Raw genomic sequence first — 22,873 nt, forward strand, 5'->3', positions numbered from 1 at the left:
ATTGGGGTGCCTGAAAGGAGGGGGAAAATAGAACCAAGTTGGAAAAACACTCTTCAGGATATCATCCAGGAGAATCTCCCTAACCTAGTAGGGCAGGGCCAACATCTGAAATCCAGGAAATACAGAGAACGCTTTACAAAGATACTCCCTCGAGAAGAGCAACGCTAAGTCAAGACAATTGTCAGATTCACCAAAGTTGAAATGAAGGAAAAAATCTTATGGCAGCCAGGAGAGCGCCCCGGTTACCCAGCTGGAAGCCTATCAGATTCAATAGCAGATCTCTCGGCAGAAACTCCTATAAGCCAGAAGAGAGTGGGGCTAATATTCAATATCTTAAAGAAAAGACTTTCAACTCCAGAATTTCTGCATTCAGCCAAACTAAGTTTCATAAGTGAAGGAGGTAAAATAAAATCCTTTTACAGATAAGCAAATGCTTAGAGATTTTGTCACCACCAGGCTCTGCTCTTACAAGAGACCCTGAAGGAAGCACTAAACATGGAAAAGGAACAACTGGTACCAGCCATTGCAAAACATGCCAAAATGTAAAGACTATCGAGGCTAGGAAGAAACGCATCAACTAACGAGCAAAATAACCAGTTAGTATCATAATGGCAAGATCAAATCTGCTACATAACAATAATAACCTTAAAATGTAAATGGACTAAATGCTCCAAATGGAAAGATTACGACCGGGCCAAACCGACAGCAAAAGAGTCAAGACCCATCAGCCTGGTTGTATCCAGGAGACCCATCTCACACGCAGAGACATACATAGATCTAAAATAAAGGGGATGGAGGGTTGGTCTACTACAAATGGAGAACAAAAAAAGCAGGGGCTGTAATCCCAGTCCTGGGATGTGACTCCTAAACCAGCAACATCAAAAGAGACAAAGAAGGCCATTACGAATAGTAAAGGGACTGACCCAATAGGAAGAGCTTAACTATCCTAAAGACATATGCACCCAATACAGGAGCACCTAGATTCATAAAGCAAGTGCTTTAGAGACTTTACAAAGAGACTTCTTAGATTCTATTACAATAATAATGGGAGATTGGGTAAATACCCCACTGTCAACATTAGATAGATCAACGAGACAGAAAGTTAATATGATATCCAGGAATTGAACCCATCCTGCAAGCTAAGCAGACCCACAGACATCTACAGAACTCCACCCCAAACCAAATACAGAATATACATCTACCCAGCACCACATCACACTCTGTCTCAAAAACTGGACCACATAATTCAAAGCAAAGCACTCCTCAGCAAAATGTACAAGAACAGAAAATTATAACAAACTGTCTCAGACCACAGTGCAATCAAACCAGGAACCCAGGACTCAAGAAACTCAATCAAAACCGCTCAACTACATGCACCTGGAATAACCTGCCCTGGAATGACTACTGCACATAAATGATGAAGGTAGAAATAAAGATGTCTTTGAAACTAATGAGAATAAAGATACAACATACCAGAATCTCTGGGACATATTTAAAGCAGTGTGTAGAGGCACCGAGGCACTAAATGCTACCAGAGAAAGCTGCTGGAAAGATCTTAAAATTGATAATTTAACATCACAATTCAAAGAACTAGAGAAGGAAGAACAAACACATTCAAAAGCTAGCAGAAGGCAAGAAATAACTAAGATCAGAGCAGAAATCGGAAGGAGATAGAGACAAAAACCCTCCAAAAAAATCACAATGAATCCAGGAAATGGTTTTTGAAAAGATCAACAAAACTGATAAGGTTAGATTCTCAGCAAGATCTAATAAAGAAGAAAACAGGGAAGAATCCTTCAAATAGACGAATAAAACAGGAGGCAATAATACCACTGACCCCACAGAAATACAAACTACTCATCAGACAATACTATAAACACCTCACGCAAATAAACTAGAAAAATCTAGAAGAAATGGATACCCCCTGGACACTTACACTCCCAAGACTAAACCAGGAAGAAGCTGGAATTCTGAATAGACTAATAGCAGGCTCTGGAAATTGAGGCAATAATTAATAGCCTACCAAATCCAAAAAAAAAAAGTCCAGGACCAGATGGATTCATAGATGACTCTACTAGAGGTAATAAGGAGGAGCTGGTACCTATTCCCTTCTGAAACTATTCCAATCATTAGAAAAGAGGGAATCCTCCTAACTCATTTTATGAGGCTAACATCATCCTGATACTAAAGCCTTGTGAGACATAATAGGTAAGAGAATTTGGACTAATATCCTTGATGAACATCGATGCAAAAATCCTCAATAAAAATAATACTGGCAACCATAGATCCAGCAGCACATCAAAAGCTTATCCACCATGATCAAGGGCTTCACTTGGATGCAAGGCTGGTCTCAACATAATGCTAAAATCAATAAACGTAATCCAGCATAATATAACAGAACCAAAGACAAAACCACATGATTATCCCAGCAGATTTGGCAGTGCCGCCCTTGACAAACCACAGCCCTTCATGCTAAAAACGTACCAATAAATTCGCATTGATGGAATATATTCCCAAAATACAGAGCATTGACAACAAACCTACAGCCAATATGGTAACATTGAATGGGTAAAAACTGGAAGCATTCCCTTTGAAAACTGGTGGTATTAAGATAGATGCCTCCTTCACTACCCGGTATTCAATATAGTAAGCAAGTTCTAGTTGTAGCAACTGCTATAAGTTAAAACTCAGCGGCATCCAGCTAGGAAAAATAGCTGTGTCAAATTGTCCCTCTTGCAGATGACATGATTGTACATTTAGGAAAACCCTACTGTCTCAGCCCAAATCTCCCAGGTTTCGATAAGAACCAAAGCAAAGTCTCAGGATACAAAAAATTAATGCAAAAATCACAAGCATCTCTTATATACACCAGTAACAGACAAACAGAGAGCTAAATCAGGAATGAACTTCCATTCACAATTGCTTCAAAGAGAATAAAATACCTAGGAATCCAACTTACAAGGGATGTAAAGGACCTCTTCCGGCTAGGAGAACTGGCAAACTACTGCTCAGTGAAATAAAAGAGAGGATACAAACAAAATGGAAGGACATAATTACGCCTGGGCGGATAGGAAGAATCCATTATCGCGAAAACGCACCATACCGCCCGCCGCACCTATAAGATCCGAATGCCATCCCACTGGTTACCAAATGAGCTTCCACAGAATTGGAAAAAAACTGCTTTGAAAGTCCATGCCATGGAACCAAAAAGAGCCCTCATTGCCAAGATAATCCTGTAAGTCAAAGAACAAAAGCTGGAGGCATCATGCCACCACTCAAACCACCGCAGTGAACCAAAACAGCATGGTTCTGTACCAAAACAGAGATATAGACCAATGGAACAGAAATATGAGCCCCTCAGAAATAATAATACATGACTACAGCCATCTGATCTTTGACAAACTCCTCGAAAAACGTGTACAGAAAATGGGGAAAGGATCAGATTTAATAAAATGGTGCTGGGAAAAATTTGGCTAGCCATAAGTAGAAAGCTGAAACTGGATCCTCTCCCTTACCTCCTTATAGGAAAATTCAATTCAAGATGGATTAGAGACTTAAATGTTAGACTCCACCACCCAAACCTCCTAGAAGAAAACCTAGGTATACCATCCAGGATATAGGCATGGGCAAGGACTTCCATGTCTAAAGCACCAAAAGCAGCTGGCAAATAAAAAGCCAAAATTGACAAATGGGATCTAATTAAACGTATTTCTGCACAGTTAAAAAGAAACCATCATCAGAGTGAAATGGTAGCAACCTACAGAATGGGAGAACATTTTGCAATCTACTCATCTGACAAAGGGCTAATATCCAGAACCTACAAAGAACTCCAAACAAATTCATAAGAAAAAAAACAAACAACCCCATCGAAAAAGTGGGCAAAGATATGAAATAGACAGTTCTCAAAAAAGAAGACATCCATACAGCCAACAGGACATATGAAAAATGCCTATCATTACTGGCCATCAGAAATGCAAAATCAAAACTACAATGAGATACTCATCTCACACCAGTTAGGAATGGCAATCATTAAAAGTCAGGAAACAACAGGTGCTGGAGAGGGATGTGGAGAAATAGGAACACTTTTACACTGTTATGTGGACTGTAAACTAGTTCAACCATTATGGAAAACAGTATGGCGATTCCTCATGATCTAGAACTAGAAGTACCTTATATGACTCCAACATCCCATTACTGGGTGTATACCCAAAGGATTATAAATCATGCTGCTATAAAGACACATGCACTCATATGTTTTATTGTGGCACTATTCACAATATAAAAGACTTTGGAACGTAACTGAAACGTCCATCAAAGTGACAGACTGCATCAAGAAAAAATGTGGCATATATATACTATGGAATACTTATGTAAATATAAAAGGATGAGTGCTTGTGTCCTTTAGACATGGATGAAGAAACCATCATTCTTAAAAGCAGAAACTATTGTGGGTGAGGAGAAAAACCAAACACTGCAAGACATTCTCAATTTTCCATAGGTGGAACTGAAATAATGAGATCACTTGACTCAGGAAGGGGAACATCATACACAGGGCCTATCATGGGGGCGAGGGGAGGGATTGTATTGGGGAGTTATACCGATGTAAATGTGATGAGTTGATGGGTGCTGACGAGTTGATGGACGCGCCACGCCAACATTAAGCACAAGGTAATACATGCAACAAACCCGCACGCCATCCGTACCCGTGAACTTGCTATAATAATTGTACCAAAAAGAAACTAAGAGAGAAGATCCAACAAGCCCAATTAGAAATGAAACAGGAGTTATTACAACCACACCACGGAAAATAAAAAGATCACCAAAACCACTAAAGGAAAATCTTTACACACACAAACTAGAAAGTCTAGAGGAGATGGATGAATTCCTGGAAATATACAGGTCTAGATTAAATCAGGAAGAAATAGAAACTCTGAACCAACCAATAACAAGTAGTGAGATTGAAACAGTAACAAAAAATTGCCAACAAAAAAGTCCAGGATCGGATGAATTCACAGCTGAATTCTATCAGGCATTTGAAGAAGAATTGATACTAATCTTACTGAAACTATTGTAAAAGATAGAGAAAGAGAGAATCCTCCCTAAGTCATTCTATGAAACCAGTATCATCCTAATACCAAAACCAGGAAAGGACATAACAGAAAAAGAAAAACCACAGACGAATATCCCTGATGAACAAAGATGCAAAATTCCTCAGCGAAGTACTAGCTAATAAAATCCAACAGCATATCAGAAAAATAAAACACCATGATCAAGTGTGTTTCATACCAAGGATACAGGGATGGTTTAACACACACAAGTCAATAAATGTGATCCATCACATAAATAGAATTAAAAACAGAAATCATGTGATCATCTTAATATTATTTTAGTTTAATTAGGTCCCATCTATTTATATTTGGTTTCGGTGCATTTGCTTTAGGGTTCTTTTTCATGAAGTCTTTGCCTAAGCCAATGTCTAGAGGAGTTTTACCAATGTTATCTTATAGAATTTTAGTGGTTTCAGGTCTTAGATTTAAGTGTTGGATCCATCTTGAATTGATTTTTGAATAATGTGATAGTTGAGAATCCAGCTTCATTCTTGTACATGTGGCTTGCCAATTATCCCAGTACTATTTGTTGAATAAAGTTGCCTTCCCCCACTTTATGTTTTTGTTTGCTTTGTCAAATATCAGTTGGCTGTAACTATTTGGCTTTATTTCTGGGTTCTCTATCCTGTTCCATTGGTCTACATGTCTATTTTTATGCCAGTATCATGCTGTTTTGGTAACTATGGCCTTGTAGTATAGTTTGAAGTCAGGTAATGTGATGCCTCCAGATTTGTTCTTTTTGCTTAGTCTTGCCTTGGCTATGTGGGTTCTTTTTTGGTTGCATATGAATTTTAGGATTTTTTTTTCTATTTCTGTGAAGAATGATGATGATATTTAGACAGGAATTGCATTGAATTTGTAAACTGCTTTTGGCAGTATGGTCATTTTCACAATGTTGATTTCACCCATCCATGAGCATGGAATGTGTTTCCATTTATTATTCAATATATATATACTTCTATACGTATATACTACATATATTCAGTATATATGCTTCTATACATATATACTACAGATATTATTCAGGTACATAGGTCTTTTTTATATACCTCAGTTGAGTTTTGTATTTTTCTTTATATAAGCCTATATATATTTTATATACATCTGTGTGTGTATAAATGTATATGTGTGTATATATATGCATATATATGACCATATTTTAAAACACTAAATATATGTCTGAAATCTATATACTTAAAACACCGAATAAATGGAAATATATTTCATACTTACAAGTGTGAAGACTGAATATTATAAATATGGTAATTCTTTAAAAATTAACTTATAAGTTTAATAAAGTAAATATAAAATATAAAACACAATTCCAGTAGAATTTTTGTTTTTTGAACTTGATAAGATGATTCTACAATTTATCTGTAAAATTGTATGGGATTATGAATTACTTTCTTATTCAGGAATTTTACATACCAAATTTTATATAAAGATATATAATACATGACTTTACACCTGAAAAATACTTGCTATAGTAATATAAATGTTTAATTCATACTAAACAAACAGTAGAGATTTTAGAATATGTTTAGTTTTTATATATGTAGATATTATGATGGTGAACATACAAGAAGTATAAGCCAAGTACAATCGATAACAAAAGGAAGAGATTTCTTCCGTTAGGGGACATGAGGACTAAGGAACATCACTATCATCCACGTAAGTGGTTGATAGAGATCATCTTAATAGATGCAGAAAAGGGCGACAGAGCGAGACTCCATCTCAAAAAAAAAAAAAAAAAATAGATGCAGAAAAAGTATTTGACAAAATCCAGCATCACTTTATTATTAAAACTCTCAGCAAAATTGGCATAGAAGGGCCATACCTCAAGGTAATAAGTGGTGACTGTTTGAGAAAAACATTCTAATCAGGATTATAATCTGTTCACTTGAAATCAAGATGACAAGCCTTTTGAAATTCCGTTAGTGATATCACTTGTTATTGGAAATTGACTGGAAATACCCTCAATTCATGGTGGTTTTATAGTTCCCGCTCATGGAGAAGCTATTGTTTTGGTTGTACAGCTTTGCATTCTCTTAGGGAAACTGTTGCTTTCAACTTTGGTAGGACTAAAAATTGAATGTCTGATAATATGTGAGTTCTAAATCTCAAAAACTGTGACAGTGGCCTTAAGATTCATGTCCAGATTTATTTATTTTTCCCTAGAATAAACATTAGAACCAAATATAAGTTTTGCAATGGAGACAACCTTGTGTACAGGAAATGGTATGGAATTTGAAATCCAAAGACCAATGCTTAGAGTCATATCTCCTCTTTTGCCTGAGTAATATTGAGCAAGCCAATTAACTATACATTTTTCTTACATCATTTATTCACTCACTCAATCAACAAATATTTACCACTCTAACATACATGAAACACTGATCCACACCACAAATCAGTAAAGACAGAAAATGCCTATGCCCATATGAATCGTGCATTGTAGTTGCAGACACAGAAAGCAACACCAACATAGCCCAATAAGGACTAATGTAATTTTTAGATAGTTAAAAGTGCTTGAAGAAAAATAAGACAGAGTAGAGTGATAGAATGAGTAGGGATAGAGATGGGTGGATTGGAGGAGTAGGTTGATGAGATGGTCAGGGAAAGCCTTTCTGGGGTTGTGGTGTTTAAGAAAAAACTCAACCAGGGATTTAGCTCTGTGAAGAATGTGAGGAGAACGTTGAGGCAGGAAGCACAGTTGTAAAGGCACAGGGGTAAGGCAAGACCTACTAGAAGGCCAGTCTGGCCAGGGTGGATGAGCAAAGGGAGAAGGTGGTGGGAGATGAGATTGGAGTGGTAATACCGACCTCATCACCACAGGGGCCATGGAGATTAAATGAGATACAGGTATGAGGATAGCCACAGTTTTAGTCCATGATTCACCCTATAAATACTAGAGAATAGTAAGGAAGTAGGGCCCTGGCTTCTTTATCATCATTTGTGATTTGACCAAGTCACAGACGTTCTGCATTTAGACAGAAGGCAATTCAGCAGGTAAGATTTTCTTCTGGAGGTCTTACCAAGGCCAATCCATGTGGGGCTCATTGGAGGCCACATTGTGTTCTATGCAACATGTTTATTTCTTCTGCAGAACCCATCATTGGCCAGCACCAATGGCTACCTCCCTCATGCTGCAGATATTTGGCACTGAGTGTGCACTTCTTCCATTCACTCTTGCAATGTCATGTATAAGAATAACTATTTGGTAACACAAGAAATGGTTAGGGAAGATTTGACAATGCATGGCACAGTATAAAGAGGATGCCTTCAAGGAAAGTTTCATTTCTAAATGTACGCAGCTGAATATGGGCAATGCTTACCATCTTACCTTTATCAGACCCTTTCCATCTGGGCTCAATTGCATGTCTTGCAGTCGATGTAGTCTCACTTAACATTTGGAGAGATATAATCACCAGAGTATGATGTGTAAAACCAGACTCAGTCACAATCCCCTTTTCCCAGAGTCTAAGAGGGAGTACGATTCACTTGGTTTAGCATTTGACAACATAATGCATGGCTGTCAGATTTGCCCCTCTTCCCAGATCATCGCCTCCCTTCTGCTACTCTGCTATTACGTTTGACCTTGTTGCTCATTCTCCTGTCACTGCTACTCTTCCCACCTCATCCTGCTGTGCCAGCACATGCTACACTCTCCTGGGGCAAAATGTCTGCCCAGAAGTGTGGGAAGAAGAGGGAGAGGCTGCTCTGCTCATTTTCCAGGGTGACAGTTGTCTCAATATCTTGGTGTTGAAATACCTGCCCATCCACAAGCCTCCAGGCACCATGGTACTAGAACACAGACTCTTTCATAAGCCTTGGGCTCACAGAGTGCATGTGAAACCTACACAAGTTCAAGTGGACTTGAAAGTTTTTCAAATATGCTTTTTGTTATTGATCCGCACATTCATCTGCACATCTGGCTTAGAAAATCTGAAGCCACAAGATGAGCTCTTCTCGACTGCCTTACTGCTGTAATAAAGCCAAATGCAAGCATGAGGCTCTAAAAGGCAACTCCCCTTTTGACTGAATGCTCTCTCCTCTCTCCAGAGTTCATTGTGGGGTTTCGTTGTGTTTCAGTTACTTAGATAACATTTAAAGAGGTGTCTCCATAAAGTGAGAGATGAAAGGTTAGTCACATGCTCTAGGCACTTCAAACTCGTATCGCCTCGTATGTGCCCCTGAACATAAAATAAAAGCCAACTTTGCCATTAGGCAAAGGCCATGTAGGCAAAGTCTTTGGTGCTGAGCCAGAAATGAAAACTGCCAATTCAATCTCCCGGGTCCAATTGATTCCTCAATAGGAAATAGAAGGCTCTCACACTGTGGGTTGGAGTTGCTACTTTAAAAAGTTATGAGAAAACTTTGTGAAAACTGTGATTGGATAAGTCATTCAGGTTCTACTTTCAGCTCCTTCTTTTCTTCATACTGGGACTGGATGTGTTGATTTCCTAAGGGCTGGCTTTGTTTTAATTATAAAGAGAATCAGGTTTGCCTGGACTCTGGAAAATTATACTCCTTGAACTTGCCATTATTTTCTACAGGAGAAATCTCATAAAACAAGTTATAATGGTAGAATGAAGGGCCACACGCTTCTGAGGGACAGGAATGGGAGAGTGAAGTGTGTAGATTTCAGGCTGCTGGTGTGAGCATCCCATGTGTTCACAGCTTCTATCAATCTCTCCATTAAGATCTTGTTTTAAATGCCTACAGTTTGTGGCTGCTTTCTTTTCTCAATCTCATTCTGCCACCTATGTTATTGTTTTATTGTCATTTCAGTCCCTCGGTCTACAGTGAGACAACCAAGAGTCTAATCTCTGTTTTTATAAGGATAAAGGCTTCCAGCCCCAGTCCTTATAGACACTTCCTCTTGCTCAATTTATTCCAACAAATGTTTACCAAAAGCCGGCTGACATCAGCAGTGGAATTATGAAGATGAGTAAGTTTCGGTCCCTGCATTAGTAAGTCTTAGAGTCCTTAGAGTCTAGTAGAAGAAACAGACACTTAGTAGATAATTTTAATAACTTCAATACAACACATACAATACATGAAGTACTGAACTGGAAATCTTCCCCCTGTGCTATGGAAATACAGAGTAGAATGACCCTAGTTCAGCCTAGAAGTTCGGAAAAGACTTCCTGTGAGAGGCTATAACTAAATTGGGTCTCTAAGGACGAGCAATGTTAAAATAAGCAGGAAAGGTATTCCAGATGGAAGGAACAGCACAAGGGAAAGTAGAAAGTCCTAAGATAGCATAGGATCTACAGGGGTTCATAAGCAGTTGATATTATGTAGGCCTATATAGCATATGAGTTAAGAAGTTAGGAAGAAATGAATTTATACAGGTTGATCTGTGGCTGCCAGGTGCTAAGGGCCTTCCAGGTCCCACAAAAGAATTTGAATTCTATAACCGATGTGTAGCCTTTGAATGTATTTAAATGGGAACTGATGTGGTCAGATACAAATTTGCGGTAGATAATTTTGGAAAATTTTTCAAGTATGGATTCCCAGGGGATACTACGGAAGACATGGAGATGAGTGATGAGGCTACTGGGTCCAGTATAGAGAGGATAAATGGGGATGGAGAGAAGCGATACAATTGAAAGATTCTGGACTTGGTAACTGGCTGATTGATTGATTAGATATTGGAGAGGTAAGAAAGAAAGACCAACTGAGGTAACTAGGGTTTCTTCATTGTGATGGGGTGGTTAATAGGGCAATCATTGAATTAAGCACGATAGAAGAATTAACCTGTTTGTAGGCGTGATTGCCATATAAGAGGCAGTGAAACATACAAGACCCAAGGGGTCAGAGTGCTTGGATTCTATATCCAGTAGTGATTTGCAGGGACAGTATTAAAGATTTCAAGGACAGGATTTTTCAGGTGCAGAAGAAGCTCATCCTGGCCTAAGCTAAGGTTTCTGAAAAGGAAAAAAAAAATGAAAATATGCAAAGAAAAATTCTGATTTGGAAATACTATAAGTGGTTTTCTTCCCCTGTCTCCCACCTTCATCTCTTGACATGCTGTAGCGGCCATTAGAGTATGTTTCCTGTAAGTCAAAAATTCCGTGTACCACCATTTCAATCCATAACAATTCATTCTTAAAGCATTTCTCTCTCATTTCCAGTATTTCCCATAAACTGTTATGAAAAACTGGTCAGAATGCAGTTTCTGTTTCCATCTTGTTTAAATTTAACTTCCACTTGTTTAAATCTCTCTGTGATTCTATCAGCAACTAAATACATATATCGCTTGAGAATTAGAACTACACATTTCGAGACTATAGTAAGAAGCAGTTGTATTTGCTTGTTCATGGGGAATGCTCATTGGCTGGAGGCTTTTGTCTCTTTTGGCTTCTCAAGTTCAGTTACCTTTTGAAGATTTAGGTAATTCTATCTGAAAACAAAAAGCATACTTGACAGAGAAATATTAAGATTTACTGCAGAGATACAATTAGGGAGATGGATTAATTGCAATAGTTTAAGTCAAAACTGCTGTTTGAACTACCACTATCAAATAAAATACAATGCGAGCCACACATGCATGCAGTCACATTACAAAAGTAAAAAGAGGAGGGTAAAATTAATTTTAGCAATATACTTTACTCAACCCAGTATATCTGCAACATTATCATTTCCTCATTTAATCAATAGACATGTATTAATGAGGTTGCTTTTTCACATGAAGTATTTCAAATATGGCATGCATTTTATACCTACAGCCTATCTCAAATCAAATACTAAATTTCCATAAAACACACTTGATTTGCACTTAGATTTCATAAAATCCGAGTTGTAAAGTTACACCTAACCACTTTGTTCCGAACACACTTAATATTTCCTCAGGTGCATTCACCAAACTTTAAGTGTTTGATGTTCTCCTGCAGGTACTGTGTTGGACACAGCAGCTGCAAGTCTTTTAAAATCTTTCCTTTCACCCAAATCTTCCAATGCTGCAAACGAGCTTAGAGCAATTGAATATTTCAGGAAGATATATATGAACGTTTTGCAAATCACCTAAGCCTTTGAGATCTCACCTAGTAGCTCTAGTTAATGGAGATATCAAACTAGCTAAGCTGGGCTTCTAAAGATCTTTAGAAGGTGATGCAATGGAGAAATAACAAAAAACAAAAGCATTCGGCTAAGGCAGGCAGAAAGGTGTCTGGTAGTGTCCTGTAAATATATCTGTGAAAGTTTTAAAACACTCGTTTTATTGTAAAATATTTTTATAATGTTAAAGTAGCCTTCAAGGTTAGTTTTAAACGTTGACATAAGTTTTCATTTTTGTTTGTTTGATCTTTTTTCCAAATACATCATCTTAGAAAATTCACCAATTACCATGTGCTCCAGTGTAAACCTAGTTACCCTCAGAAGTTAAGAATGCTGGCCAGGCATGATGGTTCACGCTTGTAATCCCAGCACTTTGAGAGGCGGTGTGTACTAGTCCGTGTTTATACTGCTGATAAAGACATGCCAGAGACTGGGTAATTTACAAAGAAAAAGAGGTTTAATGGACTCACAGTTCCATATGGCTGGGAGGCCTCACAATCATGGCAGAAGGTGAAAGGCACGTCTTATATGGCAGCAGGCAAGATAGAATTGAGAGCAAGTGAAAGGGGAAACCCCTTATAAAAACATCAGCTCTCATGAGACTTACTCACTACAACAAGAATAGAATGGGGGAAACTGCCCCCATGATTCAGTTATCTCCCACAACATGTGGGAATTATGGGAGCTACAGTTCAAGATGAGGTTTGGGCTGGCACACAGATAATCCATATCACCAAGGCAAGCGGATCACTTGCGGAGTTTGAGACCAGCCTGGCCAACACGGTGAAACCCCATCTCTACTAAAAATACAAAAATTAGCAGGGCATGGTGGTACACACCTGTCATCCCAGCTACTCGGGAGCCTGAGGCAGGAGAATAATTTGAACCCGGGAAGCAGAGGTTGCAGTGAGCTGAGATTGCTCCACTGCACTCCAGCCTGGGTGACAAAGCAAGATTCTGTTTCAAAAAAAAAATAAATAAATAAATAGAGAAAAGAAAGAAAGAAAGAATTCTTATTAGTAAAGTAAATGTGGTTCAAGGTTAAAGCTCACTGCCCACCCCTGCCTCTGGCCCAAACACATACATAGAGACCTGTGTGGCTTCTGAGCAAAAAACCTCCAACAAAGGCCAGCAGCAGAAGTATTTGGACAATGTTGTATGCAGCGTCAGAGTCCAGCAGTCAGAAAGATTGTTTGTTTGCCATCAAATATTTTAAATTTCTGGCAGGGGTGGAGTGAGAGGTGGAGAAGCAAGGAGTCGTTCCCTGCTTCTCCTTTCTGCCTGGTAAACTCTGGCAGGGTGAGCCTGGCAAACGCTCAGCCTATACTCTGTACCTGCACTGAACGTGAGCCAATGTGTGGGGTCTGGAATGGGAGTGAAGGCAGAGGAGGTGATGGGTGGGGCAAATCCAGTCTCCTTCCTGGCTACAGCAACCTCCGTGCTTTCCCCGCTACCTCCTACATCTTTTGTGCTCAAGGTTCACTTCCCTTTAGTGACTATTTAGCAGATCCCTTATCTTCAGAGTCTTATGACACATTCCAGGAAACACTGGCCTTTCATGCCATCGACTTCTTGTGACATTTTAGACTAGTTCTCAGAGCGTGATGTCTGCTGTCCTATCTCCCCCTCCTCTAACTCACCATTTTCTACCTTTTGTTTTATCTTGAACTCACATTGTGTTTAACATTAACATTTAGACAAACAAAAACGTTTCAGCTTTTTGACTGCAGTTAATCAGGATTTTGAACACAAGTCGGTTAAACTTAGTAACCATTTATGGAACACCTGCCGTATACTAGGAGCATCGGTAGGTACTCTGGTGTCAGACATACCATATAACACTCAGGTGGGGGGAAAACAAACTAGAAAATGCTGGCCTTTCTTCCACGTACAAACTGGGTGACATAAATATTTAAATGGCCAGATATTACTAAAAGACAAATTGGTAACAGAGTATATATAAATTTTTCTTTGTTCTCAAAAGTCATGCTGGTGATCTATTTGCATTCTGATCCTATTACACTCCAAGTGGATATATACAAACAAAGCCAAGAATAAATGGAAATCACAAAAAGTCTTGCCAGCCCTTTGCTTCAGATCTCTGGCTACTCATCTTACAGTGATGACTTGGGCCAAGGCTTCCTTTTGAGACATTTTATTAAATGTGTTCAGTAATTCATGTTTGCCCCATTAGAAGCATGGATCCTGAGATTTAATCTGTCTTACTCGTAGAGAATATTCGACAGTTAAATACCTAAAAGTGATCTAGGTAGAAGAAAACAGGAACCACTGAAAATACAACATGAACATAATTTCACATTAAATCTGAGACGGATTTGGATGGGTAGCTTGGGAGGTGGGGAGTGGCTGGTGGCAAAGGAAGAAAGGGAAAAAAGAAGAAAAAGTCTAGTTTCTAACCTCCTGGTGAGAAACAAAAACGCTGGAAGGGAGGGACACATATCCATCTAACCAGCTTCTGCCTGTGCCATCTCTAGCACCCGTTTCTAAATTCTCCTCTCCAAAATATTCACGCCTACTTTTGGTGTGAGACTTGTGTAAGAAGGTTATTTTTACCATTTTATTTTTACTCTGTGAGAAGGTTATTTTACCTTGTGTGACTGACACAACAGCTGTCAGTGCTCTGGAAGAGGCAGACGCCTTCAGTGACAACTTAAATGGCCACCTCTGGCCGTCTAATCCACAGTCCTTTCCTGACAAGGAAACCTCACGGGTCGCTAACAAGGTGATCAGAGTAGGAGTTGAATAACAGTAAGAAAGAATTGGAGACAGTTTAGAGGGACGGAGTTGACTTGAAAGACTTAAAGATATGGACGCAAAAGAAGAGAATCTTTTGCAATGGAGAATAGAGTCATGGTTTGCTCCTGAGAGAAACACAGCTGAAGAGGAATTATAAATGATTGACTAGAGCACCGTAATGATGTGAAGCAGCCCTGGCAGGCAGCATGGAAAGAAGGAAAGGAACCTAGCAGCATTATGGGCGGGGGAAGGGGGGGGTGCGGGGAAAGGATTCCAAAATAGGTTCCAATATGGCTCTCAGGGTCTGATGTGGCTCCTTTCCTAGCTATGTGATCCTGGAGAAGTCATTTAGCCCCTCTGAAATTCACTCAGCTTCAGTATTTTCATCCACAAAATGAGAATACTAGCTGGGATAATCTTTCAGCTACCTTCAACTCTAAAATTATTATCTTCCTCTTACCTTTTATGATTCTAAAATCTTGGGAGGAAGAGTTGCGAAAGTATTCACTAAAATCTAAAACTAAACAGCTTCAATTTTCACCAGTGATCATTTACACAGTACAGGAGGGCAAAAGAGAGGGTGTCTGCATTGAGTTAGTTTTGTTGATGCAATGAACAGTGCGGGGGGTGGGGTAGCAGGTAGGATACGCTTTCCTTCCACTGTCTTTAAAAATAATAACAATACTACCTTATAGTTGTATTCCGTGTTATTCTGTTAGAAACTCTTGCAAATCCATTGCCTTGATATTTATAGCAATTAGGTGAAATGGGCAAGAAAGTTTTTTCGTTTTTATTTTTGTTTCACCAGTGACAAATTCAGAGTTTAAATGAGTTTCTTAGAGTTGTAGAGCTGGTTACTGATAGGGCTGGGACTAGATTTCTGGTCTCTAGAACACTGGGGTTGGGTATGTGCTTTTGGGTACCTTTTGGAACAGTCTTCCCAGCAGTATCCAGAAACATGAGGAAGCTGCCTGGTTGTCACAATCCCAAATGACTTCAAAAAGAGGATGCAGCTTCTCAGACTGGACTGTATTTGTCTTTGGTCAACTTATAACTATCTTTTTGGTAAGAGCCTCCAAAATTGGGTGCAAACACCCTGGAGGTACACAAGGTGATGCATTAGGGTGCAGAGGAAAAACACTAAGAAAATGCTATTTACATTCATTTTTCATCTTTTTTAATCTATTTTTTGTATGTTTTATGTTACATAATATATCAGCTTAAAGTATCAGAATAGGCAATACATGAAGATAACTTACAAATGGGGTATATGTTATACTGATTTAATCCATGATCAAAACTATTTCAGGACTATGTTTTACAAAATTGAGGGAAAGGCCTAAAGGTTGCATCATATGGCTGATAACAGGAGTCTTCTCTTGCTCTTATCCCCTAAGATGACTTGGGGAAAATGGGAAAGGTTGGGGAAAAGAACAGGTTCAATCAGAATCTTGAAGAACATCCAGAGAAGTAGATGAGCAAATGGAACAGCTCTGACCAAATTAGGGCAGCTGGTCACATGCTTCCTACCAACACAAAGGTCTCTTTGTTTTCTGCACACACACTGCAGTTCTTTGTCAATCATAATCAACGATTCCATTCAGCTGTTCTTGCCACTACTTCTCTCCTGTCTTTCTAGTCTGCTGGGCAACAAATGTAAGGTAAAACTTCACAAGACCTTTAAAAGATAAGGTTGAAAGAGAAAAATACATCCTAATCAATGAACCTACCCAGAGGAAATAACTGGGAGATTATTCATAACTTACAACTTAGTTGCTAACTAATTTTTGGTGTTTTCCGAAGATCATTGTACTATACTGGGTAAGTTTACAAAATAGAAAAGGAATAATGGTGAGGAGAAAAGTTATTACCTCTTGTCTATGGACTCCAGGAAGTGCACCCAAGATTATTAAATTGTTAACACAGAGACAAAGAAGGAGTGGCATGTAACACCAGATAAGTAAATACTCTTTCTACAATGGCAAGTAGAAAGTCATCTCTCAGGGTTAATATTTGGGACTTTTCAAGGAAGGAGAGAGCTATAAAAGGGGTAAAAGGTTTCCTTACACATACAAATATTATAGGGCAAAAGGAGCCAGCCTAAAGATTTTGCTCACAGAATGCCTGTGTCATTAAACCTCTTTACTTGCAATTGTTGGCAGACATCAAAGCCACTGTATCATTGTTATGATATTTCGTAACAGCAGAGACCATAGGCGTCGTCTCATGCAATTCTGGTGTGCCTAACACAGTTCTGCCTGGAAGGCATCCGAAGGCTTCCAAGCATGAGCTTTCTGAATTTCGAGTGTGGTGCTGTGGAAAGTGCTGGATTTGAGAGGTGAAGGCAGGGCAAGGTCTTCGGTTTCTTGTTCCACTTCTGTCACTAAATTCCTTGGGTGGACTTCTTAATCTCATTTTATAGAGCAAATTCATTATAGAGAAAATTATGGGAAAGTTTCTTTCTCATATGTGGCATTTATTTATTCATCAAACATTATTATATTTCCTATGTTTCAACACAATATTAAATGCCAGAAATACTAGTGCTTAAAAAATACTTTTTCTCAGAGGGCACACAGTCTGAATAGAGATAAGATTCATACAGTATGGTTAACTCAGTAGAAAGCAATATATGAATGAAGACAAATAAGTGATATCTTAGTAAATGCTAATACACATCTTAAAGGAAAAGAAAAAGTTATCTTGTAGTACAAAAAAAAAAAAAAAAAAAACCCACAAAGTTATCATGGTTTCCCTCTGGCATCCTCTTCCGCTTTGCTTAGTTCTGGCACCCATCTTTGCTGGATCCCATTGGTGTACAGATGAGAAGAGTAGAAAAGAGCACACAGCTTGAAATCACAGAACTGACTTCTCCTTCTTTTTTCTCTATTCTAGAGCATGCATGCAGCACGCATTCATTACTGCATCTGATGGAAGCACAAAGGGAGAGACAAAGATGCAGAGAACAATGGTAAACAATTGGTGAAATGTGTTGGCAAATTGAGTTCAATGCTGTCTATAACAAATGGCAGCTATTTTGTGTGTGTGTCATCTAAATAAAAATAAAGTGGATTAACAAACAACTGTACCTGGCTGAGGGAAGACTGCCGCCATTTTTTTAATAAGTCAGTTATTTTATTGTGTAATTTATAATAAATTATTTAGACTACTTTCCTACCACATATTTCCAGTAGAGGGATTTAGAAAGCTAATTTTAAGACCAGGCATGGTGGCTCACGCCTGTAATCATAGCACTTTGGGAGGCTGAGGCAGGTGGATCACTTGAGGTCAGGAGTTTGAGACCAGCCTGGCCAATGTGGTGAAACCCTGTCTCTAGTAAAAATACAAAAATTAGTAGGAAATCACTTGAACCTGGGAGGTGGAGGTTGCAGTGAGCTGAGATCATGCCATTGCACTCCAGCCTGGGAGACAGAGCAATACTCAGTCCCAAAAATAATTATAATAATAATAATGATAAAGGAAAGCTATTTTCTTTTTCTTTTTTTTTTTTTTTTTTTTTTTGAGATGGAGTCTTGCTCTGCCACCCAGGCTGGAGTGCAGTGGCGCTATCTCAGTTCACTGCAACCTCCGCCTCCCAGGTTCAAGCAATTCTCCTGCCTCAGCCTCCCAAGTAGCTGGGATTACAGGCGTCCGACACCACATCTGGCTAATTTTTGTATTTTGTATTGTTGGCCAGGCTGGTGTCGAATTCCTCACCTCGTGATCTGCCCGCCTTGGCCTCCCAAAGTGCTGGGATTACAGGCGTGAGCCACTGCGTCTGGCCAAGGAAAACTAATATTAACAATCACTACAGTGACACTATTTTCTAACTAAAATATCCTGATACATGGTTTAATAAAACCCACTTTTCACTGGCCTTCAACTCTGTCTATAGGCAGTATCTTCTAAAAGTCTAAGGGTTAAAACCTACCTAGTAAGTTACATAACTGAAAAGATGAAAACTTTCTAAAACATATAATATCTAAAAATCTAAGACATGGAGTATTATTCTTATCACTCTTTGCATTTTTTAATTTAATGTAGCCTAAATCAATTAGAATTCTGATAATTTGAAAAGAAATGTGAATCAATCAATTATTGTTATGTTTTGTTGTTTGTTTCTGATTGTATACATGTATGAAATTTTCATTATTACCTCCTTTCCTTTTCTTCATTTCTGGATTGGATTCATTTATTAAATTTCTGTTCTTTTAATGGTTGTTTTCAAAAGCTTAGCATACAAACTTAACTATAAAATCTTATCAAAGCCCGAGTTTATTAAATATCTTTACCCTTTTCCCAAATCAAGCAAAAAAACTAGCTACTAAACAACTTCTACTTACTACCTTCCATTTTTCTTCTATTATTACTATAATTAATATTAGTTACAAAAATCTTCTTAATAGTCAGTAGTTAAATATAATAACTATTCTACAAAATATAGTGCTATGAAAGTTGCTCCAAAACTTAGTGGCATAAGAAGTCAGTATTTTGTTCATGGATTCTGTGGGTCAAGAATTTAAGCAGGACATTGTAGAAAGTTTTGTGGGTCAGTGCATGCATGTATCTGTGTCTGTTTAATATTTGTGGGTACATAGGTGTGTTTATTTATGGACTATATGAAATATTTATATACAGGCACACAATGCATAATAATCACATCAGGGTACATGGGGTATCCATCACCTCAACCATTTATCCTTTTTTTGTGTTACAAACAGTCCAATTATACCCTTTTAGCTACTTTAAAACATCAATAAATTATTGTTGACTATTGTCACCCTGTTGTGTTATCAAATACTAGATCTTCATTCTATCTAATTAATTTTTGTACTCTTTAGCCATCCCTACTCTCCCCTGCTTCCACCACCCCACTATTCTTTCCAGCCTCTGGTAAGCATTATTCTACTCTCTATCTCCATGAGTTCAATTATTTTAATTATTTGGCTCCCACAAATAAGTGAGAACATGCAAAGTTTGTTTTTCTCTGCCTTGTTTATTACACTTAACATAATGACCTCCAGATCCATCCATGTTGTTGCAAATGACAGGATCTCACTCTTTTTTATGGCTGAATAGTACTCCACTGTGTATATGTGCCACATTTTCTTTATCCATTCATATGTTGATGGACACTTAGGTTACTTCCAGATATTAGTTACTGTAAATAGTACTGCAATAAACATGGGAGTGCAGATATCTCTTCAGTATACTAATTTCCTTTTTTTAAAGTATATACTTATCAGTGGGATTGCTGAATCATGTGATAGTTCTAATTTTAGTTTTTTGAGGAAACTCCAAAACTGTTTTCTATAGTGGTTGTACTAATTCCCACCAACAGTGTGCAAGGGTTCCCTTTTCTGCACATTCTTGCCAGCATTTGTAATTGCCTGTCTTGGATAAAAGCCATTTTAACTGGGGTATGATAATATCTCATTGTAGTTCAATTTACATTTTTCTGATGACCATTGATATATTCTGGTTATTATATTCTGGTAATTAATCCTTTGTCCCTGGATACTTTGCAAATATTTTCTCCCATACTGTGGGTTATCTCTTCACTGTGTTGATTGTTTCCTTTCCTGTGCAAAATCTTTTTAATTTGATATGATCCCATTTGTCCATTTTTGCTTTGCTTGCCTGTGCTTTTGGGGTACTAATCAAGAAATATTTGCCCAGCCCAATGTTCTGGAGAGTTTCTCAATGTTTTCTTTTAGTAGTTTCATAATTTGAGGTCTTAGATATAAGTCTTCAATCCATTTTGATTTGCTTTACATATATAGTGAGAGATAGGGTTCTAGTTTTATTTTTCTGCATATGGATATCCAGTTTTCCCAGCACGATTTACTGAAGAGACTGTCCTTTTCTGAATATCTGTTCTTGGCACATTTGTTGAAAATGAGTTCACTGTAGATGTACAAATTTGTTTCTGGATTGTCTGGTCTGTTCCATTGGTCTATGTATCTGTTTTTATGCCAGTATCATGCCATTTGGGTTACTGTAGCTCTATAGTATCATTTCAGTCAGGTAATGTGATTCCTCTAGTTTTGTTCTTTTTCTCTGGATAGCTTTGGCTATTCTGGGTCTTTTGTGATTCCATATGAATTTGAGGATTGTTTTTGCTATTTCTGTGAAGAATGTCATTGGTATTTTGATTGAGGTTTCATTGAATCTGTAGATTGCTTTGGGTAGTATGTGCATTCTAAGTAGGGAGAGTTTATCTCTGTCTGACATTTTATAAGGTATCCTGGGAATGTGGCCATTGGCTGAGAGCCTCAGTTTCTCTTTTTGTATTTTTTTTTCCATGTAGTTTCTCTGTGTAGGCTACTTTGGGCTTCCTCAGAGCATGATGGCTAGGTTCTCAAGGCAAATGTACCAAGAATGAGACAGGCAAACAGAAGCCGTATTGCCTTAGCCTTGAAATTCATACAGTAGCACTTTCATAGTGTCCTACTCATCAAAGCAGTTCCACAGTCTCTCAAAGTTCAGAGTTGGAGAAAATAGACTCAATCTCTTGATGGGTATGTGACAAGGTTCTACAATAGCGTGGACTGAAAATGTTGCTGTGATGCTACTGGAAAAATACAATCTGTCACACTAGCATACTTGACTTGTTTCCACAATCTCCCTTACTATTCACGTCTCATGCTTTTCCTCTGGATTTCCTTTTCTTCAAGAAGCATGTCAATTAGTGGTTATCAACAATGGTTACTAATGATAAAGCATTTTAAACGTTATGTCTTACACTTGAATAATAACTTAGCTTATTATAGAATTTACATTGGCAGTTATTTTTTTTATCAACATCAAAAAGATTCCATTGCTTTTAAACATCTACTATTGTTGATAGAAGTCTACTTTTATTTTAACTGTCATCCAGTCTTCATTTTATAGCTGATGTATAAAATATCAATTGAATTTTAAGATCTGGATTTAATTTTTCCTATACAGTGAATTTTAAGTCTAAGAAATCATGTATTTATTTAATTCTGGACAGTTTATTTTTATTTTATTTTATTTTATTTTATTTTATTTTTGTTTCTTAGTATTGCTACTCTCTCATTTCTTCTCTTCTCTCCCCTTGGGGCTCCTGTTGTATATTATAAAACCCTCGCAACTTATCCTATACATTTCTCAACTGTTCTAATACATTTTTAAAGAATTTTTCTCTCTGTATTGTGTCCCAGATCAATTTCTTAGGACTGCTTTTAACTTACTAATTCTCTGTTTGATTGTTTTTGTTTAGTATTTGGGGAAGCAGGTATTATTCCTTTCATTATCACTTTAAGCATCCTCAATGCACTAATTTTAAACTAATTTTCAGATTGTTGTAGTGTTTTAGTCTTTAGGTAAACTTATCTCCCAATTGCTGATTTTGTTAGCATTTGTCTTTATCTTAAGTGTAGGATTTTTGTTTGAAGACTCATTGGTGGCAGTATTTTTTTTCTTTCTTTTGAAAAACCATATCGGGCTTTCTATTGGATATCCACGTCATCTGTGCTCAAAAATATTGAAAACATTACCTATCTAGCCTCGAGCTAGTAAACAGTTTTGTTTAACTTTTAGCATTGAGGTTCTCTTTCTCACTCTTGTCTCTCTATGCACTTAACTTTATAGATGCTAGACAACAGTAGCAGTTTTATTTCACCCTCATGTACATTTCAGGCCTACCTATTCCAGCTCTGACTTCAGGAAGTAGCCAGGCTCCAGGATCTATCTCCTGGACTTAACAATAGGCAATTTTAGTTCTCATCTCCCCATAGGCATCAGAACCCTTAGTGCCCTCTGCTAGTGATTAGATTCATGGCCCTAAACATCCCCAGCTTAATGTCTCTCAACTTTAGCTCAGCTATTCTAATACTTCTGGTCCGTGAAAATGTCTCATATTTTAAAATCATAACTATGTTTTCAAAAAATGTTTTAAGTTTATCATTGTCACATGTTTA

General features: G+C 37.9%; 1 long non-coding RNA gene across 2 annotated transcripts in view; it reads left to right on the plus strand.

Moving 5' to 3' along the window:
* The window catches only part of LOC110743470, a 543,894-nt gene extending 525,692 nt beyond the window's left edge, over positions 1–18,202 (plus strand). For both annotated transcript variants that reach the window (XR_002522570.2, XR_002522571.2), the window contains one exon: positions 17,823–18,202. This is a non-coding gene — a long non-coding RNA (uncharacterized LOC110743470). The remainder of the gene's footprint in view (positions 1–17,822) is intronic.
* Positions 18,203–22,873: the final 4,671 nt, after the last annotated feature.

This window comes from Papio anubis, chromosome 5, assembly GCF_008728515.1.
Source record: "Papio anubis isolate 15944 chromosome 5, Panubis1.0, whole genome shotgun sequence".
In the NCBI taxonomy this organism is placed as follows: Eukaryota; Metazoa; Chordata; class Mammalia; order Primates; family Cercopithecidae; genus Papio; species Papio anubis.